The sequence below is a fragment of the Neoarius graeffei genome, chromosome 2 (assembly GCF_027579695.1).
Source record: "Neoarius graeffei isolate fNeoGra1 chromosome 2, fNeoGra1.pri, whole genome shotgun sequence".
Taxonomy (NCBI): Eukaryota; Metazoa; Chordata; class Actinopteri; order Siluriformes; family Ariidae; genus Neoarius; species Neoarius graeffei.
The window spans coordinates 58,914,160-58,941,505 of NC_083570.1; the positions used below are offsets into that span (position 1 = coordinate 58,914,160).

The 27,346-nt window shown below is 41.5% G+C and overlaps 1 protein-coding gene across 1 annotated transcript in view; it reads left to right on the forward strand.

Annotated features, from left to right (window-relative positions):
• Positions 1-2,970: 2,970 nt before the first annotated feature.
• The window catches only part of si:dkey-82f1.1 (DENN domain-containing protein 2A), a 66,499-nt gene continuing 42,123 nt past the window's right edge, over positions 2,971-27,346 (forward strand). The window contains exon 1 of the mRNA XM_060914556.1: positions 2,971-3,321. The gene's annotated coding sequence lies outside the window, so the exon portion shown is untranslated. The remainder of the gene's footprint in view (positions 3,322-27,346) is intronic.

Genomic DNA, 27,346 nt, shown 5'->3' on the forward strand with positions numbered 1-27,346 from the left:
TGTTGGTCTTAACAAGTCCACCCCCCCCACCCCCCCACCCCCCGCTGACGTAAGCGGTTCTTTCCTCTGGCCCAGCAAAGAGTTGGTGCTAGCCTGGAACCAGTTTTTCTGGCCCCAGAGCCAGTTCTTTGTCAGTGGAAACAGAAAACCTGGTTCCAAGCTAAGCACTGGCCCCGAACCAGCCCTGGAACTGCTTTGGTGGAAAAGGGGCAAGAGTGAGTGTCGATCCACTGTTGCTCGATGTTTACAAAAAAAAAATCTTGTGTTTGTATTGTGTCTCATTATGCCTTGTTAGCACCACTATTTAAGTTCTAGTTTTCACTGGGTGTTTCTCAATGTCAAGGAAATATCCTTAACAGCTGCATTTCAAGGATGCCACATCGTCGAATCCCACCAAAGGACTATTCCATTGTCTAAGATCCTTTGAATTCTACCAAGGACCAAGTCCTTTGTTCAGCGAATTGTCAAGGATGCATGTGTGTATCCTCAGTGTTCTTAATGCACGCACAATCCTATGTGCACGTACAAGGCAGGACCTTTTCAATGACGCACACTTGCCTAGTCTTTGAAGAACCTGACTTGGAAGGACCCATCTTACCAAGGAAGCATCCTTGACATTGAAATACACCCATTATCTCACCGTTAATCTTTTATTGCAGATGTCATTTATTATCATGTGTGTGCCACATTATTATTTATAGCCTTTATGTCTCTTGTACTGTATCCACAGTTAATGTTTATGGTTCTTGTTTTCATGGGCTTTGTTGTTTTCTTTGCACTTTACAAAATAAATGTGCATGTGCACAATTCCCAGAAGCCCAAAATATTAAAATTTTTTACTGACCTGATGTTCAGCTGCCATTGAGAGGTTAATATACTTGTCGTCCATCCTCCACCCAAAAGGTATGAAGATCCCTGAACAGATGTTGCATTCACATCCTCCTCCCCCTGCAGTCCGACTCTGTCTTAAAGCTGTCTTGCTTGTCACAGATGGGGCATTCATTATTGTTAAAGTGGTAGTCTTTGAAATCTAAGTCTTTAATGTGTGTCTTAGATGTGTTTGATTTAATGCTTTTTGTGGTACAGCTTTTTAGCCTTGTGAGACCTTGAGAGAAAGTTTGTCAGAAGATTAATCTAAAAAAACAAGTTGATGCCTGCAACACATTCCAAAAAGTTGATTTTTTTCATCAATTACTGCCACAAAATTGGCAATAGTATTCTAGATGAGGATTTGAGGCTTATCTCATTCTCTGTATGAACAGATTTTTAAGAGACGTAAAATAGAGTAGAAACAGGCAATGAAAGAGAAAATGGATGGACATTTCAGCACACAAAGTTGCCAATATCTGTGTGAATTGTGATCCACCACTTCTCCTGCCTCCTCATCTCTTGAATACAAGCCAGGAGTCATTTCTGACTCTGTCCCTCTCGCATGTCCAGCAGTGGTGCCTCTGGATTGCTTCATGGAACTACACGTGAATAGAACAGTGATGGTAGATTTCCAACATGGCTTTTTTTTCCCCCCAACTACACTGGAAGGCAAATCCAGAACCTAAAGGGTTGCTTCTTCAGTTGTGAGTTTGGAGGAACCCTGAAAGATTTAGAACCCTGAAAGATTTAGAACCCTGAAGCAGGGGCTCTGGAATGGTGCATCAGGAAGGTGTGTGCATTATTATTAGGAGAATGAAAGTTCAAATCCCAGCAATGTCACATCGTTCTGTAGTCAAGAGAGCCAAATTGGACATGGTTATACCGTACACTCTCTTGCGTGTCAATCCCAGTGACACTAACCAATCGTGGGTGTTTGAGAGCTCATGTATGCCAAAGAGGGTAGAAAGCCCTGCCCTGTGATGTAGCTTGAGCAGCATTTTGTAAACACAGATTGGAGAGGACAAATGAGCAAAAATTAAATAAACACATTTTAAACAAGTTTCTATGTATAAACTTACAACAGAGCATTTCCTTATCAGACACAGTTCCAAGTAGAATCGCTTTAGGAAGCTAAGAACCTTCAATTATTCAGAGAGCTGTTGAGAAACCTATTATGGAAGAAATAATGTAGAAATTTAGAAATTATGTCAAAATAATAATAAGAAAAATCATGGCAATGTGACAGAACATGACAGTTTTTCAAAAAAGTATGACATTACATGAGATATAACTGCAGTAGTAGTAGTAGTTAGTTCTTAGTTAAGAAAACTGATACAACCTTCATCTTTTCAACTAGACCTCAGAATGATTTACGTAATTTAACATTGTTTTTATGGGCCCTGTGATGACCTGGCGACTTGTCCAGGGTGTACCCCGCCTTTCGCCCGTAGTCAGCTGGGATAGGCTCCAGCTTGCCTGCGACCCTGTAGAACAGGATAAAGCGGCTACAGATAATGAGATGAGATGAGATGAGATGAGATGAGATGAGATGGTACTCCTTGGAGCATATTTTTTTAAGGGACACAGCACTTAGACATATTTTTCTTTGACAAAACAATCCAACCTGGTATGGTGTAATATTAATGGCATAACTGTATGCAATATGGTGTTATATAGTTAAATGATTTCTGATTATATTCTCAGTGTACAGCATACCACCACCATATTGATGTGTATATATATATATATATATATATATATATATATATATATATATATATATATATATATATATATATATATATATATACACTATTAATCAGGCAGACAAGTATTTAACGCTTGTATTATTTTCTTTGGCTGTCATTTAAGCATTCAGCTTTGCTTTCTTCTGCGGCTAAAACAGGACACTTCATTACCAAGACAACCAGACCTCCAATCACTCAGCTAGCTGCAGATTAGTTCAGCAGTAGGGGGTGGAGGGATGATGGGAAAGGGGAGGAGGGAGAAAAGGAGAGAGAGGAACAGAGTGTGTGTGTGGGGGTCTTGGTGAGAGAGGAGGGAGGGGTGGGAAAAGTGCAGAGAAAGAGCATGTGAGAGAGGAAAGAGAGAAGAAGGCAATAGTGCAGAGGGAAGTAGGAGGGAGAGATTGGGTTGCTTGGGTTGAAGTTGGTGGAGATAGTTTTCAGACTCTGCTTCTAGTTTCCTTCTCATTGCACGTTTGGTGGGAAAAGGCTTGGGGGCCATCCAGAGACCAGAAGAACAGGGGATCAAGGAAGAAGAGTGTTTGAAAGGGGCGCAAAGAAAGAAACGAAGAAGAAGAACTGGAAGAGGACTGGTTGCTCCAAGAGAAATCACTGAGTGGATGTTGCCATACTCAGTAGTGTCAGGTTTCACAAAATGAAAGACCAGTTCAAGAGCGCTTCTGTAGGGCTCAACCAACCAATCCAGGTACAGCAGTGTGTGTGTGTGTGTGTGTGTGTGCTTCTGCATACTTGATAGAAAGCATATACTGTTAATCAATGTTCAACTCATACGTTTGAATTGGATCAGCTGGGATTCTCAGAATGAAACTGCATGTATGGAAAGAAAGAGAATATGTGGAGCGTTCCTCTGGAAGATGAGTCACTACTTGAACTTCTTTTCTCTTCATTCTGTGAGTGCAGACAGGGTTCAGAGTGAGGTGTTTTGCTCTAGCTCGGGGAGAGGTGTGTGTTAAATAGGTGCATTCCAGTGCAGGCAGGGAGAGACAGCGCAGATAGAGAAGTGGGTAATTGGATAAGTGAGGCGAGTCGTTTTAGCCTGCAGAACAATGGTCTCTCTTCACTGCTCCACTGAAAGAGATAGAGTGAAAGGAGAGGTGGTAAACAGAGCAGCTGGAGCACAGATAACTTCCATCAAGCAGCACTAAATCTACCTGACTGTCCAAGATCAGAAGTTATTCACTCTCAAAATCAGTCTGGTAACAAAAAAAAGTGATGTTTACCCTTGTGACTAAATACTAGACCTGCACAGTATGTTTTTTTTTTTTTTAAAAGCAACCACCAACAAAATAAAACCCATATTGCAATACTTCATGATACACAGTATGCCACATTTCCAAGAGAAAGAACCCTTATTATTAAAAATGGAAATGAATTTTATTACAGGGAAATATTTCATTTAATAACACAGTGTACTGTAACGCATATCATATTACCCAGCCGTGTTGTTTACTATTCAGAGCACACAGTTGTGTCTGGTTTCCAGCACTAACACTTCAATTGTAATGCAGCACACACTTAGGAAGAAAGCTTAATCGAATTTCTGAGCTTTTCTGGATGACTCTCAGCTTTGTCACGCAGCCACTGACTCATATCCATATTGTGGTCTGGATTCATGAATTCAGGTTTTCAACTCTGATTTGCCAAATCCACCTCTTCATCATGTTCCAGGCTTCAGCTAACTAGCATGTAATTATTGTCCTGTGACACTGTTTATTACACTTCGGATCTCCAAGTGGTAAAGAAGGACTCTAGGCCAAAGAAAAAGGGCAGATTTGAGACAGTGGTATGAGTTGTGTAGAGCAGTCAAACAGTGTGTGTATTGAAGTGAATTTGGACAGCAGCCTGGTCGTCTTTGAGTCTGTTATGTGATTACAGGCCTGTTTGATAGTAAGGGCTGTTTATACTGATCTCCTCTTAACTGGAGGATTGCTTTAGGAAAAAAAAAATAAAGAAGTCACTTCCATTCTACTTGATATGTCCATGGGATATTTATCTGATTTCAGCATAATTTCAAAGTATTCCATTTCCAACAAATCAGTACTATCATGCCAAGTCTACTCTTATTTAAACCATTATATCTGGTCTTGTTTAGTAGGAAGCGTCTGTGAAACGTTTTGAAGGCTAATTTTCAAATGAATAGCACAATTCATCATGCTTTTCAAGTAATTCGTTCATTTTCATGTGATGTATTTTTTCCCCACATGATTCATTTATTTGTACTACTTAGTGATTTTTCCCCACGATTCATTTAGTTGCACATCTGATTCTTTCACATTATTCATTTATTTTGATTTTTCTTATTTACGATTCATTTTTCCAAATGATTTTGTGTGATATCCTGACATTATTCATATATATTTACATGTTGACTTGTGACTTTTTTTTTTTTAAATCGCAGATTATCCAGATGATTAATTGGGTTATTTGAGTCTCACGTGATTATATGAGTTTGCTTGTGCATTTTCAGGCCATAACATGTTGAACTGCTCTTTCTTCCCCCATGTAATCCCTTATTACTAACAAAATCATATGTGGAAAACATATGATCATTCCATAAAGTATGCGTGTGTGTCTGTGCGTCTGTCTGGCTGTCTGTGTGTGTGTGTGCATGCATAAGACATGGTGTGTGTGCATGAATTTCTTTATCATTCTAGATTAATGCAAGACATTAATCAAGCTTGTATGAAATGACATCTGGCCTGAATTGTGCTGATCTGACACATAAATACAGACCATGCATTTTGCCAGATGCTCAATCATCGGACCGTAATTCAGTGGAACCGTACTGCTACAGTAATTCACCAGGGAGTCTTTTATATTAAAGCAGTTTCAGACTCTGAGTCTCTTTCATGGCTCGGCCGTCTCCGTGGCAGCACTTACAGAATGCGCTGTGCTGGTGAGGGAATTCTGGCTGCTCAGGATTCCACAAGCTCTCTGCCTTTTGTGCTGCAGTGGTTGGGAACGGAGCACAGATGCTGTGGTCACTGCCCGCCCCCTTCCTTCACACACACACACACACACACACACACACACACACACACACACACTCCTTCCATTCCCTTCCTCCTTCAACCTCGCTTTCTCCCACCCCCTGCTGCCACTGGAGTCGTGCTTGCAAGCTGCTGCTCTGACATGGGCCCTGTCAAGGTTCAGTGCACTTTGTAGAGCTGTTTTTTTTGTGTTTTTTGTTTTAAACCCAGGATGAGAAAGAAGGGGGAGAGGAAGTGGCAGGAGATGAAGTTTGTTTTCTATAGTGAGAAATACTGGATGTAAATCTCCACTCCAAATATAGTGTGACTTGGCAAAGTTGCACTTTTTAAAACAGTTCATTCTGCTTTTTTAATCTATTAGATAGGTAGCTATGTACTTTATTGATCCTCAAGTGGAAATTTGGGAACGTCAGCACAACATGCAACAAGAGTTATCCATAAAAAAACAGAGTTCACCGTGATATGTGGGTGACAGTACACTTTCAGAAAATAAAGTTCATTATTGACCCTTTAAGAGTACAATGGCTTGTCACTGGTGCCGTACCATCTAAGGTACTTATTTGTACCCTTTATATACTGCTCGGGAACATATATGTACCTTTTTGACCCTAAAAAGGTACACATATACCCCTTTTCCACCAAATCAGTTCCAGGGCTGGTTCGGAGCCAGTGCTGGTGCTGGTTCACAACTCGTTCAACTTGCGAGCCAGCTGAGAACCAGTTTGCTTTTCCATAGCTCGCGGTGCTAACGGAAGACACGTCATTACGTCACTGTACACGTCAGTTACGTCGTTGTATACGTCATTACGTCGCTGTATACGTCAGTTACGTCGCTATGTTTGCATAAACCTTGGCGTGAATATCGAAGCAAAAACAACACGGAAGAAGCAGCAGCAACAGCAACAACAACAACAATAATAATAATGGATGACTTCGTGTTTGTACAGCTGCTGCTTCTCGTCGCTTAAAAATGGCGATCTTTCGCGGTCTTGTTATTGTTGTTGGTCTTAAAGGAACAGTCCACCGTACTTCCATAATGAAATATGCTCTTATTTGAATTGAGACGAGCTGCTCCGTACGTCTCCGAGCTTTGCGCGACCTCCCAGTCAGTCAGACGCGCTGTCACTCCTGTTAGCAATGTAGCTAGGCTCAGTATGGCCAACGGTATTTTTTGGGGCTGTAGTTAGATGCGACCAAACTCTTCCGCGTTTTTCCTGTTTACATAGGTTTATATGACCAGTGACATGAAACAAGTTCAGTTACACAAATTGAAACGTAGCGATTTTCTATGCTATGGAAAGTGCGCACTATAATGACAGGCGTACTAACACCTTCTGCGCACTTCGACAGCGCATTGATATCTGAGCTCAGTATCAATGCGCTGCCGAAGCGCGCAGAAGGTGTTAGTACGCCTGTCATTATAGTGCGCACTTTCCATAGCATAGAAAATCGCTACGTTTCAATTTGTGTAACTGAACTTGTTTCATATCACTGGTCATATAAACCTATGTAAACAGGAAAAACGCGGAAGAGTTTGGTCGCATCTAACTACAGCCCCAAAAAATACCATTGGCCATGCTGAGCCTAGCTACATTGCTAACAGGAGTGACAGCGCGTCTGACTGCGTCTGACTGACTGGGAGGTCGCGCAAAGCTCGGAGAGGTACGGAGCAGCTTGTCTCAATTCAGATAAGAGCATATTTCATTATGGAAGTACGGTGGACTGTTCCTTTAACAACTCCGCCCCCCCCCCGCTGACATAAGCGGTTCTTTCCTCTGGCCCAGCAAAGAGCTGGTGCTAGCCTGGAACCGGTTTTTCTGGCCCCAGAGCCAGTTCTTTGTCAGTGGAAACAGAAAACCCAGTTCCAAACTAAGCACTGGCCCAGAACCAGCCCTGGAACTACTTTGGTGGAAAAGGGGCAATAGTTACCAGGAGGTCCAATAATGAGCCCTAAGGGGTACATTAGTGTAGCTTGTACCTTGGGGGACAGAAATGGACTCCTACTGTACCCCTATTTCTGACAGTGTAGGTGCAACAATTGAATAAATTGATAGAAATGTACAAAATGTACTTCAACCAGTCCAGTGATGACAGTATTGTGCCAAAGTTTCATATGTCTTGAAGCAAAGCATATAGATAGAAAAATATTTTCCATCCTGATGGCAGCTTTCTGTTTGTGACTGGCACTATTTATATTCTATTTCTTCATACTGATAAACTAACAAGTGTGTTTATTTATTTATTTTTATTTTGTGTGTGTGTGTGGGGGGTGTCAGTATAAGAACAATATCAGAATGTTTTCATAGCTTGGGCGACAGAGTTCATATCATGGGGTCCATGAACTATCCCATGGTCAAAGACTTCATAACCCTACTTTGGGAGGACGAAAGTGAGGAGAAAGCTCTGTCTCTCTAGCATATGTAACAGAGACAACAGCATCTTCATCCATTATCTTGATGTAGTGGAGCCTAAATTTTTCCACCATGGTCTTGGCTTTTGGCGTTCTGTGCAAGACATGGCTACAGTGACTCCTTATGTAAACTAATCTGTAACGTTTGTTTGCAGTTGTTTGTGTGGTCTTAATGCAACACATGATGGATTAACTCAATATTATGACAATTATTTAGATTGAACACCATACTGTATAAGACATGCCATGCACCAGAGCTGTGTAATTGCAGTAACTTGGAAGATTTCTCCTGATGGTTCAGTTCTTGGAAAATACTGAAGATCATTATGAGGTATGCAGTGCCTATAAAGTCATGTTTGACAAGAAAAATGGAGCCATACATTTTTGAAATACCTAGTAAATATATTTGATTCACTTCTTTCATTCCTTATAATGGACAAAAAAAAAAGAATTTGGACTTGTAGACATCTGCCAAGCTCTGTGTTTCCCTTAGAATCACTTAAAAAAAAAATCATTCTGGCTGCCTGGGTTTCATTCACTCTAGAAATGTTGATTCTGAGAATGGGGGTTGGGGGGGGGGGGGGGGGGGGTTTAGAGAGACCAAAACTGTCTGTTGCTTGGTGGATCCTTGACTCCGGAAGAGCACTTTCCCAAGCTCTCGCCACGCTGCAATCCTCTGGGAATACTGCAGGGAATTGTAGGAATCTGTCTGTGCTTTGAGCGCAGGGCTGGGAGCAGGAATGCCGGTGGGAATGGTCAGGCGGAACCGCAGAAGCGTGAGGGAAAACAGGAAGGGTAACTGGAGACCTGGCACAGAGTCAGCACATAGAGCGAAAAGCGGCAAGAACGCACAGAGAAAAGGGAAAGAAATTTCATGATATACCACAGCCATGAAGGGTAAAATCTCAGTTACGTGCTTGGCCAAAACGTGACTGATTCCAGTACTAATCTAAAAGCAGTAAACTCATCATAGTATCATATGGGAAATGTCTCAAATTTGGTCTTAGATCAGCTTTTACTTCAGTATAGTTTGCTTGAACTTGAATTCAATGATATTTTTCATGCAAACTGACTTCAAATCATTCATATCCTGGAAATCTACATATGATGTCTGTGCATGCTTTCCCAACAATATAGGGTATACAGTCTTATTATATGGATATACAGTACCTTGAAAAAGTATTCATACCCCTTGAACTTTTTCACATTTTTCCACCTTACAACCACGAACTTAAAAGTTTATTATTGAGATTTTATGTGATAGACCAACACAGAGTAGCACATAATTGTGAAGTGAAACGAAAATGATAAATGGTCTTCAAAATTTTAAACAAATAAAAATCTGAAAAATGTGGTGTGCATTAGTATTCAGCCCCCTGTACTCTGATACCTCTAAATACAATCCAGTGCAATCAATTGCCTTCAGAAGTCATCTAATTAGTTAATAGAGTCCTACTGTGTGTAATCTACTCTCAGCATAAATACACTTGTTCTGTGAAGGCCTCGGTGGTTTGTTAGAGAACACTGAAGAACAAACAGCATCATGAAGGCCAAAGAACTCACCAGACAGGTTAGGGATAAAGTTCTGGAGAAGTTTAAAGCAGGGTTAGGTTATAAAAAATATCCCAAGCTCTGAACATCTCAAGAAGCACTGTTCAATCCATCATTCAAAAATGGAAAAAGTATGGCACAACTGCAAACCTACCAAGACATGGCCGTCCACCTAAACTGACAGAGCGAGCAAGGAGAGCACTGGTCAGAGAAGCAGCCAAGAGGCCCATGATCACTCTGGAGGAGCTGCAGAAATCCACAGCTCAGGTGGGAGAATCTGTGCACAGGACAACTATAAGTCGTACAGTCCACAAATCTGGCCTTTTTGGAAGAGTGGCAAGAAGAAAGCCATTGTTGAAAGACAGGCATAAGAAGCCATGTAGGGGACACAGCAAACATGTGGAAGAAGGTGTTTTGGTCAGATGAGACCAAAGTTGAACTTTTTGGCCTAAATGCAAAGCGCTATGTGTGGCGGAAAACTAACACTGCTCATCACCCTGCACACACCATCCCCACTGTGAAACATGGTGGTGGCAGCATCATGCTATGGGGATGCTTTTCTTCAGCAGGGACAGGGAAGCTGGTCAGAGTTGATGGGAAGATGGATGGAGCTAAATACAGGGCAATCCTGGAAGAAAACCTGTTGAAGGCTGCAAAAGACTTGAGACTTGGAAGGAGATTCACCTTCCAGCAAGACAATGACCCTAAACATACAGCCAGAGCTACGATGGAATAGTTTAGATCAAAGAATATTCATGTGTTAGAATGGCCCAGTCAAAGTCCAGACCTAAATCCCATTGAGCATCTGTGGCAAGACTTGAAAATTGCTGTTCACAGACGCTCTCCATCCAATCTGGCTGAGCTTGAGCTATTTTGCAAAGAAGAATGGGCAAAAATTTCAGTGTCTAGATGTGCAAAGCTGGTAGAGACATACTACAAAAGACTTGCAGCTGTAATTGCAGCAAAAGGTGGCTGTACAAAGTATTGACGCAGGGGGGCTGAATACTAATGCACATCACATTTTTCAGATTTTTATTTGTTTAAAATTTGAAGACCATTTATCATTTTCGTTTCACTTCACAATTATGTGCTACTCTGTGTTGGTCTATCACATAAAAGCTCAATAAAAAACTTTTAAGTTTGTGGTTATAAGGTGGAAAAATGTGAAAAAGTTCAAGGGGTATGAATACTTTTTCAAGGTACTGTAATAAGAGTAGCACCTGCCAACATGCAAAAAAAAAGTGTTATACTGACTGACTGTAGTGCATCTGTTGCTATGCACAGTTTGTTAGCCTCATTTTACTTGTCCATCAATGCAAAGGGATCACCACTGACAAGACAGTATTTAGGTGTTGAATCGTTCTCAACAGGGTGGCACAGTGGTGCAACTCCAGGGTCACTGGTTTGATCCTGAGCTTGTTCTGTGTGGAGTTTTGCATGTTCTTCGTATGTCCATGTGGGTTTCCTCCTACATCCCAAAAACAAGCAGGTGTCGACTACATTGAAGTGCCCATAGATATAAATGAGTGTATGAATGTGTGTGCACTGTGCTCTGCAATGGACTAGCGTCCAATTTAGGGTGAATTCTCCAGCTTTGTGTCCATTGTTCCCAGGACAGACTCTGAATAGATCGTGACCCTGACCAGGATTAAGCAGTTATGAAGCACATCAGTGAGACTGACATGGTAATGACATGGTAGCGTGTGGCACTGGTATGAGTGAAGTAGTGTTGCAGAGTAACCTCATTGTAAATGAAGGGGCTGAGAACAGTCCACCAACTAAAAATATCCAGCGAACGGCAATTCTGTGGTCAGAAACTGACAATGACGAAGAGGTAAAAAAATAACAAAAAAGACAAGTCTCAAACTGTACACCTTCAAGATAGATGTGTCTAATAAATTGGCCATTAATGTACACAGTGTACATGTCCATGCTGTGTTTGATACATTCATACAACAACACACACTAAGAATAATCCACCACCTAAACATTACTGAATCAGTGGTCCTGATGCACAGGGTGAGTATTCATGCAACATGTGAACTACAGTCAGTAATTGGGTACCTACATGTACAAAGTGAGCGATATGTATGGAATTTTACCTTAAAAAAATATCGAGTGAGTAAACAGATGAAAAGTAGTATACAATGTGACTGCTTACTCAATGTACATCTATCAGTGAGCAATACTATAGACATTTCTCTGATTCTCTCTGGGAGAGCATTTAAGTGCATTTCATAAAATATATGCTACCCTTAGGCCAAGTTGAAAAGTAAACTGAACTCTAAGCTGTCTACATTTTCAGCTCTACATTAAATCAAACTCTTTCTCTAAACCCCACTAGCTCAAATAATTCACATTTTTAGTTTAAGTTCAAATAAATAAAATTCAAATAAAATATATCACAAGCATCGATCAGCCATAAGTTTAAAACAACTGACAGGTGAAATGTATAGCATTTATTATCTCATTACAAATGCACATGTCAAGGGGTGGGATATATTAGGCAGCAAGTGAAAGTCAGTTTTCAAAGTTGATGTTTTGGAAGCAGGAAAAATGGGCAAGCATGAGGATCTGAGAGACTTTTGCCAAGGGCCAAATTATGATGGCTAAGTGACTGGGTAGAGCCTCTCCAAAATGGCAGGTCTTGTGAGGTGTTTTCGGTATGTGGGAAGGACAACCGATGAACCGATGACAGGGTCTTTGTCTCCCAAAGCTCACTGATGCACATGGGAAGCAAAGGCTAGCCTATCTGGTTCGATTCCACAGAAGAGCTACTCTAGCAAAAATTGCTGAAAAAGTTAATGCTGGCTGTGATAGAAAGGTGGCAGAACATACAGTGCATTGCAGATTGCTGTGTGTAGGGCTGCGTAGCCACAGACTGGTCAGAGTGCCCATGCTGACCCCTGTCTATTGCAGAAAGTACTAACCCCCTTTCCAGAAAAGTTGGGATATTTTCCAAATTAGGAAACAGATCTGGATAGGCAGCAGACCAGTCAAGCACACACACTCTGTTTCTACGAAGCCATGTTGTTGTAGCCCGTGCAGAATGAGGCCTGGCACTGTCCTGGTGAAATAAGCACAGATGTCCCGGGAAGAGACGTTGCCTTGATGAATATGTCTCTCTAAAATCCCAATATATGCCTCAATGTATTAATAGTACCTTCATACACATGCAACTCACCCATGCCGTGGGCACTGATGCCCCCCATACCATCACAAAGGCTGGCTTTTGCACCTTTTCCACTGTGTTTCAGTCCATCTGAGATGAGTTCGGGCCCAGAGAAATCAACGGCGTTTCTGCATACAATATGATGAATGGTTTCCTCCTTGCGCAATACAGTTTCATGTTGCATTTCTGGATGCAGCAGTGGACTGTGTTAAGTGACAGTGTTTTTCCAAAGTACTCCCAAGCCCATGTGGCTATATTTGTCACATTAACATGACAGTTTCTCAAGCAGTGCTGCCTGAGGGCTCAAAGGTCACGCACATTCAACAGTGGTTTCTGACCTTGCCCTTTACACACTGAGATGTCTCTGAATTCCCTGAATCTTTTCACAATATTACGCGCTGTAGATTTTGAAAGACCTAAAATCTTGCATTGAGAAATGTTCTTTTTGAATTGAATAACAATTCTCTCACTAATTTTGGCACAAAGGGGTGAGCCACAACCCATCCTTGCTTGCAAAGACTGAGCCTTTGGTGCTGCTCCTTTTATACCCAATCATGTTACCAATTAACCTGCTTTTTGTAGAATCTTTCAAAATGGTGTTACTTGAAAATCCTATAAACCTTTCAGTCTTATTTTGCCTCTGTCCCAACTGTTTTTGAGTGTGTTGCAGGCATCAAATTCTAGCTTCATTTATATTTACAAAATACAACTAAGTTGGTCAGTAAAACTATTGAAAAGCTTTTCTTTGTATTTTTGTCAGTTAAATAAACGTTCATGTGAACGAACAAAATCACAGATTTGTGTTTTTATTGCATTTTGGAAAATATTCCAACTTTTCTGGAAATGGGGTCAGTACCGACGATAGGCATGTGAGCATCAGCACTGGACCATGGAGCAATGGAAGAAAGTGTTCTGGTCTGATGAATCACGTTTTCTTTTACATCATGTGGATGGCCGAGTGTGTGTGCGCGTCACCTACTTGGGGAAGAAATGGTACCAGGATTCACTAGGGGAAGAAGCTAAGCTGGTATATGCAGTGTGATGCTCTGGAAAATGCTCTGCTGGGAAACCTTAGGTCCTGGCATTCATGTGGATGTTTCTTTGACGTACCACCAGCCAAAACATTGTTGCAGAGCAAGTCGACCCCTTCATGGTACAGTATTCCCTAATGGCACTGGCCTCTTTCAACAGGATAATGCTCCCTGCCATATTGCAAAAATTGGTCAGGAATGGTTTGAGGAACATGACACATAGTTCAAGGTGTTGACTTGATCTCCAAATTCCCCAGATCTCAATCTGATTGAGCATCTGTTAAATGTGCTGGACACACAAATCCCCACCTTGCAACTTACAGGACTTAAAGGACCTGCTGCTAACGTCCTGATGCCAGATACTACAGCACACCTTCAGAGGTCTGGTGCAGTCTATGCCTCAATGGACCACAGCTGTTTTGGTGGCACAAGGGGGATGTATATAATATTAGGCAGGTGCTTTAATAATATGTATATATACATGATGCATATACTATATCCAAATTATATCTGAAGACTATATGCACATCCAATCAGTAATAGTTTGATTACAACTTCATAGGAAGTTATTTAGAATTTTATTTGTTCCTTAAGAGTATTTTTGTCTGCTTTAATAAGGTAAGTAACAGGTAATGCATTGTGTTAGATTTAGGCCAGGTTAGTCTCTCTGCCGTCGGGCAGCACGGTGGTGTAGTGGTTAGCACTGTTGCCTCACAGCAAGAAGGTCCTGGGTTCGAGCCCAGTGGCTGGCAAGGGCCTTTCTGTGTGGAGTTTGCATGTTCTCCCCATGTCTGCATGGGTTTCCTCCAGGTGCTCCGGTTTCCCCCACAGTCCAAAGACATGCAGGTTAGGTTAACTGGTGACTCTAAATTGAGCGTAGGTGTGAATGTGAGTGTGAATGGTTGTCTGTGTCTATGTGTCAGCCATGCGATGACCTGGCGACTTGTCCAGGGTGTACCCCGCCTCTCGCCCATAGTCAGCTGGGATAGGCTCCAGCTTGCCTGCGACCCTGTAGAACAGGATAAAGCGGCTACAGATAATGGATGGATGGATGGATGGATGGATAGTCTCTCTGCCCACCTACACACAGAGACAGTGTGATACAATTATATTGAAAGAAAGCTGCACTGAAGCAGTTCTTTGTCTCAGTAGGGTGATCTCAGGTTAAAAATAAGTAGACAAGAAAAAAAAATTTCTTCAGAAAGAGCCTTCATTATTGACCAGTGTTCATACCAGCTACACAGAGAGCAAGGCTCTAACTTGTTTTGGGTTTGTAGTTGTAGAAAGATCCATACTTTTCTGTCTTTTTCTAATTTTAATTTAAAGTAGAACAAGTAGAAACTTTCCCCAACCATTAATCACTTAATATGTTGGATACAGTAGACAAATATAATTGTTAATGTTGAAAAAAATGACATTTGTCCTTGAGGAGTGTTTGCTGGACAATAGCACAATCCATTGTTCTGCAGGGACAGACAGCTGGACTGAGAATGGGACATTTTCAAAGGGCTTCTTCCTCTTCTTTGACCTGTTGGTCTACTGGGAATTGCTACAGAATACCCTCTCACTCAATTTAGGACACGCACAAGTGGGTATGTAGTGAAGGCAGGATCTCCCATCCTGTCTTTCTTGTTAATTTTCTTCTTGAGACTGAGGCCCTGTCCACACGGCAACGGATTCAGGTGAATCTGATAAAATTGTTTATCGTTTCGGCCTGGCGTCCACACGGCACCGGCGTTTTGGGTGCCCCAAAACAAAATCTTTTGAGGACGGGTTCCAGAGTGGAAAAATCTGGCAATGGCGCCGTTGCGAAGTCGTCTGGATGAGTAGAACGGATTTGTTTACGATGACGTCACAACCACATGACTGTCAGTGCTTCACGCCGGGTAGAAGTGTAACAAACTCGATGCGAGTTGTCAACAAATCCTATAACTTGGTTCATGAAACGCGCTTACAAAATATTTTCACTGCTTTCCAAAAACAAAAACAATCCCGCCAGCAAAAATAGGGAAAAAAAGAGGAGCGATCTCACTTCTTCAGATGTTGGTTTAAGTCCGACAATACATCCCTCAAAAAGGGCGTAGAAGAACAAAGTAATCCATCAACGTGTAGCATTCAATTTATTCCGGATCATTAAAGAATTCTGGAGGATATCAGAATGTTGGTGTACCGGCTTCCATCTACCCCCATTCATTCCTCTTTCCGCGTCTTTCGTTTTACGCTACTGATTAATAATCAAAACTTTATGTGGCTGATGCTACAGAAGAAGGGGTTTATGCACATGCGTCTACTTCTTCTATTGTTCTGGTGTCTCCGATGGGACCGTCTTACAGTGCACGTAGAGGTGTGGTATGTGTATTGCATTGTTTTCAGCAAGCGTTGCGTTGCCATATGTACCTGATATTTTACTGATCCGTTGCCCATGTGGATGCGATATTTAAAAAAAAAAAAATCTCGTTGCCATTGTTGTGTGGATGTAGCCTGACTGACTGTCTGTCTGTCTGTCTGTGAGTGAGTGAGTGATGCCATTGTAACCCTGTAGCATTAAATGATTAGTTAGATGGTTTGGTTCAGATGTCAGAATTGTCACCTTTGTCCAGTAAACATGAGCCATTTTCAAAAGATATTTTCACATTAAAAAACAACGACACAGTTTTTTTTGTTTTATATATCCAATCAATATTTATTTGTGGCTCTATCAACATACATAGACGTATAAACATAGACCCATAAATTAATTGTTTGCCATATCCAGTCATGTTCCTGTCTGATATGTATCCTTTCCTAACAATAGCAGTACAGGGGGTCCGCCTGAGTATATATGTGTTGGTCTTTTATGGGACACAATTATAGGACATGAATGTTTACAATCAGTTCCTAAAGTGAGTGTTTAACCAGACAGCTTTGGGAACTAGATGCTGCATTAGCAGCTACAGCAATTTACCACAGGGGCTTATCCGCCAAATAGCTATTTATTAATTAATAATATCAAGAACATATATGAGAATTACATAAAGAAGTAATGAAGTAAAAATTGAGTATATAATTAACAACATATTCATTATATGATCGCTCAATCACAAATCCTCAGACATCTCTCTCGCTCTCTTTCTCAATCTGCTTGAAATTGGTGGAATGTGCCTTCACTGAATGCAGAGGCATTGGGTGAAAGTTATTCCCCCACTGAGTGCCTCCACCAGTACAGAAGAATAGACACGCACTCCACACTCTTTCACACACCATGTTTCGATCTCAGCTTTGCTACTTGTTTAGTGGCGCATGAACTGATTGCAGAGAAAGTTCCCCGTGAGTTGAGGAGCAAAAAAAGTTAGACTGAATACACAAGTCCTGGTTGCACACTCATAAGAATAAAAGTAAACTGATTTGAAGTTTTTTTCTTTCGCATTTCTACAACTCTTGGGGTTCATTGTGATAGGACAATGAATCTTCAGGTTTTGCCATTAAGTGGTTGCAAAGTATCTGCTACGTTAGAAGGTCCTGTATATAATAAGTATTCTGTTTGCTTCAATCACTTTACCAAATAGATCTGGTTGAGTTGCATATTTTAGGTATGTGGCAATCAAAGATTCATTCCCACTCTCATAGTTTCTCCTCTCTCTCTACTGTTGAGAGGTGCAGTGAGCATGATGTCATACGTTAAGAGGGTCCTCCAGGGCTGGCCGCTGTGGACAGGCTTTATGAGAAGCAGCTGTTAGCAGGAGTAGGAGGGAGGCGAGATAGATGGAGAGAGAGAAATCTGGCTGCTTAACCTTTCAGAATACCAAGGAATAACAGTGACAACAACAAACCTCAGGCTGATTTTTGACTCAAAGTGCTTCAGCATGTTGTTGTTTCTCTGCAAACTGGCGATGCCATCACTAAATCACTAATACTAAGCTTCATGTTAATGGTTTCATTCTTTAAGAATAATGGCCTCTGCTCCAGCTGACCTAATGGCACAAAAATAACTCATGATTTTTAATTTGTGCTTGTTTAATACTGTATGTGTGATTATTATTATTATTATTATTATTATTATTATTATTATTATTATGACTCCTTATCTGGGTGTGTGTATCTCTAGAATGGCTTTTTGGATGTCCTGTGGTTGTAAAAGGAAAGAGCTCAACTTTGACCTGGCCCCTGGCCTTGTGTGTGTGTGTATAAAACACTCCTACTATCCAGGGTTTGGCTTCTATTGTCCACAGCAGAAAGAAAGTTGGAAAGAAGGAGTTGTCTGAGTTTCTATGCATTAGGGATTTAAAATAAAACACAGATGGCTGCTCAGCCATGTCCATTCTCACACACACACACACACACACACACTACTTTTAATAATTTCCTATTTTCATCATCAGCTTTAGTGGTATTTTTCATCCAAGCTACATCCGGGACATATTTTTTTAAATATCTTCACTCTTGAGGAAATCGATGAATGGTTTTGATAAATTTGGGTACTTTTTGTTTGTGAATGTGTTGCTATAATAAAAAGAAAATCAGGTATATGGGCGGCATGGTGGTGTAGTGGTTAGCGCTGTCGCCTCACAGCAAGAAGGTCCGGGTTCGAGCCCCGTGGCCGGCGAGGGCCTTTCTGTGTGGAGTTTGCATGTTCTCCCTGTGTCTACGTGGGTTTCCTCCGGGTGCTCCGGTTTCCCCCACAGTCCAAAGACATGCAGGTTAGGTTAACTGGTGACTCTAAATTGACCGTAGGTGTGAATGTGAGTGTGAATGGTTGTCTGTGTCTATGGTGGGGTTTACATTAGACCGTATCAGCGGATCATCAGATTAACGTTTTTAAAACGATTAGTGTGCACACAGCAACGCCAATACACGATTCGCATGCACATAGCAACGCCAATACACGGATACGCTCGGCTCCGCAGGCATCCTGCACTCCAAATCACTCCGCCCTGAACAGCGAGTGCCCTCTGGAGGGTGCGCACTCCGGCCCTGCGCAGCTCACAGAGCGCGCGAGTGGAGTGCACGAGCAGTGATTTGGGACTGAGCCGCTGTGTGTGTGATCTCAGTGCATGTCGGGCATGCGCGTCACTTACCACTTGCAAGTGGAAGGATGGCAAGCCTAAAGACAATCATAACTACACAATGGGCAGTATTTGCATCAGTATTTGCAGTATTTTCATACTTTTATACTCTTTAATGAAAAGTGATACAAGGCGGAAGTCCGCGCTGTTTTTCAGCAGTCGCGTCACAAGACCAACGCCAGCGAATCAGGAAGGTGGATGTCACAGTGACGTTGTCCAATGACGACGCCAGCTAGAGCTCAGCACAGCGTATCCGCGTATCTCAACGTTTACACAGCACCGGACCAGACACGATCTGGATTGAATATGTGGACCCTGGCGGATTCCTGTTTCCCGGCGTTTCCAGGCGTTTTAATGTGAACGGACAGTGCATCCGCGAAGAAAACGAGACAGATACGGTCTAATGTAAACTTGGCCTATGTGTCAACCCTGTGATGACCTGGCGACTTGTCCAGGGTGTACCCCGCCTTTCGCCCGTAGTCAGCTGGGATAGGCTCCAGCTCGCCTGCGACCCTGTAGAACAGGATAAAGTGGCTACAGATAATGAGATGAGACATCACTCCCAGCAATTTCCCACTGACTGGATGCGCGTTGTCAAAATGACGAACCAGTTCAAAATTAAAATTCTTTTGATTAACTTGCTTATTTTTTTGTGGATGTGAATAAACTGGTGAAATGACAGCAACAATTTGTCAAAAATGTTATCATAATAATTCTTGAAAAATTAAAAAAAGACACGTTCTGACCATCAAATACTTTTATTCCATATTTTGTTGCTTTTTTGTATTTTTATGGGGTTTTGTTTTTGAGTAGGGTTTTTATTTTATCCTCGGTTGGTTCAGCAACATGCTCTGCCATTTTGTTTTTTTTCTACTCATGGTATATGAGCTGATAGCCTAGTTGTAGAGTAGCCAATCAGAGCACATGATTGCTCATATCCAGTGAATGTGGATAGAACATATACTGTGTGTGTATATGTATATAAAACTTAATACACATGGAGGTGAATATTTTTCTCAGGAAACAAGCAGGAAACACACTCACCAACACATGTTTGTATAATTATTTACTGGGTTTTTTTTGGAAACTCGTTAGCCACAAACACTTGTGTATGTTTACCCTCAGAGTGATTAGCCTCCAGCGGTTCTTTATTCCTCTTGTCTTTTTCTAATGCTGTGTGTACCCAACCCCTGGTGACAGTGCCTTGATACTGATCTGTTGTTTGAAGTGAATGCTTAGTTATGTAACTGATAGAGGCTGATGGCCCTGCTTTGACCTGAACTAATATCCACAAACTCTCAACAGAGTCCACTAACTGATGCCTATCACTTTTATAGAGCCTGGTCGTGCTCTTCTACTGTCAGCCTGCTTTTGTGTCTCTTTGCATTTATAGGCTTTGGGGGCAGGTTGAATGCTAAAGTGTAATGGTGCATAAAGATGAACAAAGTGTAGGCATTTCAGTATGTCTGCTGTGTAAACTGTCTGTAGTATCTACATCGCAAAACTCTATTTACACTTTTATTTGGGAGGAGGCTCATCAATGTCATCGGTAAAATGTGTAGATTTAGTTTGGGGATCAACAGAGATGTGAAATAGAGTATTTCTTTAAATAATCAGGGTCTGGAGCTAACCCAGAGGTATGTATTGTTTAGCAAAAATACATATAAAAGCATAAAAATCATACCTGTTAGGTTTCACAGCTATTATACTTTCTCTCATGGTGCTTAATCAAAATTGCAAATAAGAAGACAGCCGCAAATATTTTAAGTGTCTTCATTGAGGAAAACCATTGCATTCAATTTTGTCCAAGTATACCCAAAGGCTTCCTAAGCAGCATAGCAGGGCAAGTTTATGCAAGACCAATCATTTTCCTGAACGGTGGCTCAGGAAACGGGACAGGTAAGAGGTCAGCCAGGGCATATGGGACTTTTTACTGCCTGAAGCAGATGGCTGTCTCTTTCACCACATCATTGAGGAAACAGTGTGTGTGTTACAGGGTCACTTTAACAATAGAGAATAGGACAAAGAAAAGACTCTTCACTATTTCTAAAGTAGCTGGAATCAGCCGAGACTATAAAGCAGTGGAGCAGTAAACGTGGCTACTGCCAGATTTACCGCTTTACAAGTCGTGGATTTGCTCCATGTAGCGTACCTCTGTGTGTTTTATTTGCATGCCAGCCCTAGGAGTCAGGAGTCTGCACCTATAAAGCTCAATACAAGAAATCGAAAGACAAAGTGTGCTGTATTACTGGAGCAGCCTCTGTATGCTCTATCACTATTATCAGTTCTTGACCGTTAAGAAGGTAGAGCTGTACAGTTTGAGGAATTTACACTGTATCCAGACATCTGTATGGGCCTCAAAGGGCAGGAATTGAAACTTTAAATATACTTTATTAGTTTAAACCTGTCTTTCTTTTTTAAATATCAGCTGATCTATCGCTTCTGAGGAACAATTGAAAAGATACGTGTTACGAAATAGGCTATAGAATTTACTAGCCATCTTTGCATACATTAATTTCTGCTTTCCATTTGTCTTCGCTGTGTGTGCGTGTGTGTTTTTTTCCTCTAGGTTTCAGTAAGAGGAGCAGTGCAGAGGGAAGAGAAAAAAGTGTATGTTCCTCTGAAAACATGTGACCCCCTTACACAGCTGAAAATCATTTAGCCATGCAGGTCAGCCATGCAATATGAGAGAGCGAGAGAGAGAGAGAGAGAGAGAGAGAGAGAGAGAGAGAATAGAATAGAATGCCTTTATTGTCACTGCACAAACGTACAACGAAATTTAGTTCATCATAGGAGAGCAAAGTCGCTGCATACATGTGTGCCGCCACTCTTGAGCACTTCAGCCCAAGGCCATCCCACGTTGACCTAACTGCATGTCTTTGAACTGTGGGGGAAACCGGAGCACCCGGAGGAAACCCACGCAGACACAGGGAGAACATGCATAGGAGAGAAATTATCATACCACGATTGTCTTAATTTAACATTTTTTAAAATTATTAAATCATGTTCCATCACTGTCTAAAACTTTGTATACCCTGCATACTATATTACCAAGTGCCGGGCGGCACAGTGGTGTAGTGGTTAGCACTGTCGCCTCACAGCAAGAAGGTCCTGGGTTCGAGCCCAGTGGCCAACAAGGGCCTTTCTGTGTGGAATTTGCTTGTTCTCCATGTCTGTGTGGGTTTCCTCTGGGTGCTCCGGTTTCCCCCACAGTCCAAAGACATGCAGGTTAGGTTAACTGGTGACTCTAAATTGAGCGTAGGTGTGAATGTGAGTGTGAATGGTTGTTTGTCTCTATGTGTCAGCCCTGCGATGACCTGGCGACTTGTCCAGGGTGTACCCTGCCTCTTGCCCATAGTCAGCTGGGATAGGCTCCAGCTTGCCTGCGACCCTGCACAGGATAAGCGGCTACAGATAATGGATGGATGGATTACCAAGTACCATCCTCCAAGTCTTGACTGTTATTAATGGGTTTTAAATAAGAGGACAAGCAGTAAAGCTGGCAAATCCTTTGAAATAAGTGCCTTTGCCACACTAAAGGGGAGAACACCACATGCAGAATGGCTTCAATATTGTTCTTGGCAGACCCACAAAATCAGTTCATGCTGTGGGCCAGCACAGCCGCTGGGAATTCTTTCCAGCAATGCCAAGAGTTTTCAAAGGACAGGTACTGGAGCTGCATGCAAAATGTCTAGCCCACGCTACTCCAACTGCAAGGCTTGGTAGAAAATTGGCAAAGTTTTTGTAAAAGGATGTTCAGCCTATTAACTTATTGCACGAATCAGCAACATATGCTCTACGATATGTGACTTATATCATGTAAGCACTTTGAGTCTCTCTTGTAGAGGGATGCGATTGGAATAATTCATGTAGTGCAGTTTAATTACAGTCGCAAATCAGAAAAAGTTGGGATAGTATGTTGAAATGGAAATTAAAACTGAAAACATTGATTTATAAATAATCTTTCACCTGTATTGGACTCCAAAACAATACAACAGCACATTCTCTGATGACTTACCTCATGAATTTTCTTGCTTTTTCAAAATAAACACATATTTCAATTTTGATTCTTACAACATATTTCAAATAAAGTTGGGACAGTAAAGCATTTACCATTTTATAATGTAGCCATTCCTTCTTAAAACACTTAAAAGATGTTTGGGGACTGAAGACACCAAGTGATGAAGCATTTCAGGAATTATTTTGTCAAATCTTTCCTGCAAACAGGTCTTAAGGTGTGCAACAGTACGGGATTGTCGTTGGCATATTTTTCATTTCTAATCTCGCCAGGTGTCATCTTTTAGGCAGCAAATGTTGCTCCAAAATCTCAATGTACTTTTCTGCATTAATGCTGCCATCACAGAAGCGTAAGTTACCTTTGCCAAGGGCACTGACACAATCTCATACCATGACAGACCCTGGCTTTTGGACTTATTGTTGGTAACAATCTGGATGGTCCTTTTCGTCTTTACTCTGGAGCACACAGTGTCCATTTCGTCCAAAAAAAAAAAAAAAGGCCTGCAATATTGATTCATCTGACCACAGTACATGTTTACACTGTGTGATGGGCCATCCCAGATGCCTCCGAACCAGGAGAAGTCACTTCTGGACACAGTTAATATAAGGTTTCCTTTTTGTACAGTAAAGTTTTAACTGGTATTTATGGATGTAACTCTGTATTGTAGTGCTTGACAAAGGTTTGTCAAAGTAATCCCGAGCCCATGTGGTTATATCAGCTATAGATGAATAACGGTTCTTGATACAGTGCCATCTGAGAGATCGGAGTTCACAGGTGTTCAGCTTAGGCTTGAGCCCTTGCCCTTTACACACCGAAATTCCTCCAGATTCCTTGAATTGTTTAATGATATTATGTACCATAGAAGGTGAAATATCTAAATCTATTCCTATCTTTCTTTGAGGAGCACTGCTTTTAAACATTTCAATAACTATCTAATGCATTTGTTGACAAACTGGAGATCCTCGACCCATCTTTTCTCTTCAAAGATCAGGCCTTTCCTGGATGCTGATTTCGTACCAAATCATGATTACAATCAGCTACTGATATCACCTGTTTCAAATCATATGATTATTTAATTGTTTTACCTCATTACTAGCTTTAAATTGCCCCCGTCCCAACTTTTTTTTTTTTTGGAATGCTTTGCAGGCCTGAAACGCAGGAATGTATGTATATTAACAAACAAAATGAAGTTGACCAGACAAAACATGAAATATCTTTGGGTTCATACTGTCTGCAATGAAATACACATCGAAGTAAATTTAGAAATCACTGCTTACTTTTTTATTTGCATTTTCTTTTCAGTCCCAACTTCTTCTGATTTGGAGTTGTAGTAGTGTTACAGAGTGATTTGACATTAAGAGAGTTTTTAAACCCCCCTCTTGTCTCTATATGATGTCATACTTCCTCTTGGCAGGAAAGGCAGCAGGTAGAAGTACTCAAAGTACACGCACACATGCTCACGCACACAAATGACAGCCTGTCCCAAATATGTCTGTTAAGTGGTAACATGTGGATTGAATGTTCTGAACATTCCCAAAACAGAGCTAAGTGCTTAGCATGTGCTGTTGGATAGCTGAAAATGACTGTATGTTGTGTGACTCAGGCTCAAAAGGCCTCTGTTTTTGAGAGTGTGAGAATGCTTTTACTTTTTCTTTAGTGGCTAAAAATAAGACAAATTAGTATTTTAATATTTCTCTGTTTCACGTATTGTAGTAATCCACTGTAAGTATTACAAAGTGATAGTAGTAGGTTTTTGGTCCTACTTTTTTTCCAAAACAAGTAAAAGTAAAAGAGCATTTACAGTGGTGCTTGAAAGTTTGTGAACCCTATAGAATTTTCTATATTTCCACATAAATATGACCGAAAACATCATCAGATTTTCACATAAGTCCTACAAGTAGATAAAGAGAACCCAGTTAAACAAATGAGACAAAAATATTATACTTGGTCATTTATTTATTGAGGAAAATGATCCGATATTACATATCTGTGAGTGGCAAAAGTATGAGAACCTCTAGGATTAGCAGTTCATTTGAAGGTGAAATTAGAGTCAGGTGTTTTCAATCAATGGGATGACAATCAGGTGTGAGTGGGCACCCTGTTTTATTTAAAGAACAGGGATCTATCAAAGTCTGATCTTCACAACACACGTTTGTGGAAGTGCATCATGGCATGAACAAAGGAGATTTCTGAGGACCTCAGAAAAAGCGTTGTTGATGCTCATCAGGCTGGAAAAGGTTACAAAACCATCTCTAAAGAGTTTGGACTCCACCAATCCACAGTCAGACAGATTGTGTACAAATGGAGGAAATTCAAGACCATTGTTACCCTCCTCAGGAGTGGTCAACCAATAAAGATCACTCCAAGAGCAAGGCGTGTAATAGTCGGCGAGGTCACAAAGGACCCCAGGGTGATTTCTAAGCAACTGAGGTGGGGTTTACATTAGACCGTATCAGCGGATCATCAGATTAACATTTTTAAAAACGATTAGCGTGCACACAGCAACGCCAGTACACGATTCGCGTGCACACAGCAACGCCAATACACGGATACGCTAATTACATGACTAATTCGGCACGTAAGTTGAAATGTGTCAGTGCGGCTCATCGCTTCCTCCTCAGCGGCTGCGCTCCAAATCACTCCGCCCTGAACAGCGAGCGCCCTCTGGAGGGTGCGCACTCCGGCCCTGCGCAGCTCACAGAGCGCGCGAGTGAAGCGCACGAGCAGTGATTCGGGACTGAGCCGCTGTGTGTGTGATCCCAGTGCATATCGGGCATGCGCGTCACTTACCACTTGCAAGTGGAAGGATGGCAAGCCTAAAGACAATCATAACTACACAATGGGCAGTATTTGCATCAGTATTTGCAGTATTTTCATACTTTTATACTCTGTAATGAAAGGTGATACAAGGCGGAAGTTCGCGCCATTTTTCAGCAGTCGCGTCACATGACCAACGCCAGCGAATCAGGAAGGTGGATGTCACAGTGACGTTGTCCCATGACGACGTCAGCTAGAGCTCAGCACAGCGTATCCGCGTATTCTCAATGTTTACACAGCACCGGATCAAATACGAACTGGGTTGAATACGTGGGCTCTGGCGGATTCCCGTTTCCTGGCATTTCCCGGCGTTTTAATGTGAACGGACAGTGCATCCGTGAAGAAAACGAGACAGATACGGTCTAATGTAAACTTGGCCTGAAAGCCTCTCGCACATTGGCAAATGTTAATGTTCATGAGTCCACCATCAGGAGAACACTGAACAACAATGGTGTGCATGGCAGAGTTGCAAGGCGAAAGCCACTGCTCTCCAAAAAGAACACTGCTGCTCATCTGCAGTTTGCTAAAGATCACGTGGACAAGCCAGAAGGCTATTGGAAAAATGTTTTGTGGACGGATGAGACCAAAATAGAACTTTTTGGTTTAAATGAGAAGCGTTATGTTTGGAGAAATGAAAACACTGCATTCCAGCATAAGAACCTTCTCCCATCTGTGAAACATGGTGGTGGTAGTATCATGGTTTGGGTCTGTTTTGCTGCATCTGGGCCAGGACGGTTTGCCATCATTGATGGAACAATAAATTCTGAATTATACCAGTGAATTTTAAAGGAAAATGTCAGGACATCTGTCCATGAACTGAATCTCAAGAGAAGGTGGGTCATGCAGCAAGACAATGACCCTAAGCACACAAGTTGTTCTACCAAAGAATGATTAAAGAAGAATAAAGTTAATGTTTTGGAATGGCCAAGTCAAAGTCCTGACCTTAATCCAATTGAAATGTTGTGGAAGGACCTGAAGCGAGCAGTTCATGTGAGGAAACCCACCAACATCCCAGAGTTGAAGCTGTTCTGTACGGAGGAATGGGCAAAAATTCCTCCAAGCCGGTGTGCAGGACTGATCAGCAGTTACCGGAAACGTTTAGTTGCAGTTATTGCTGCACAAGGGGGTCACACCAGATACTGAAAGCAAAGGTTCACATACTTTTGCCACTCACAGATATGTAATATTGGATCATTTTCTTCAATAAATAAATGAGCAAGTATAATATTTTTTATCTCATTTGTTTAACTGGGTTCTCTTTATCTACTTTTAGGATTTGTGTGAAAATCTGATGACGTTTTAGGCCATATTTATGCAGAAATATAGAAAACTCTAAAGGGTTCACAAACTTTCAAGCACTACTGTAGGATTTGGAAAGCACGTTTAGCTTTTTCTTTAAGGATTCTTTGAATGCACTCATTTATGGTGCTGACTGTTGTTTCTTGCATTTAGAGCATGGCTGCAAAAAATATTTTACAACTGAGTCTGACCTTTTAATCAGGAGGATACATGAACCTCTCTCTCTTTGTGCCTGACTTTGGTTTTAAAACCTACATGAAGCATTGCGTGTATTACAGCTGTAAACATTGCCAAATTTCATGACTCAGTCCATAAGCTCTTCGGGTAAAAATGAGCCATTTGTTTTTGTCTCCAGTCACTATCACTGACACATCCAACTA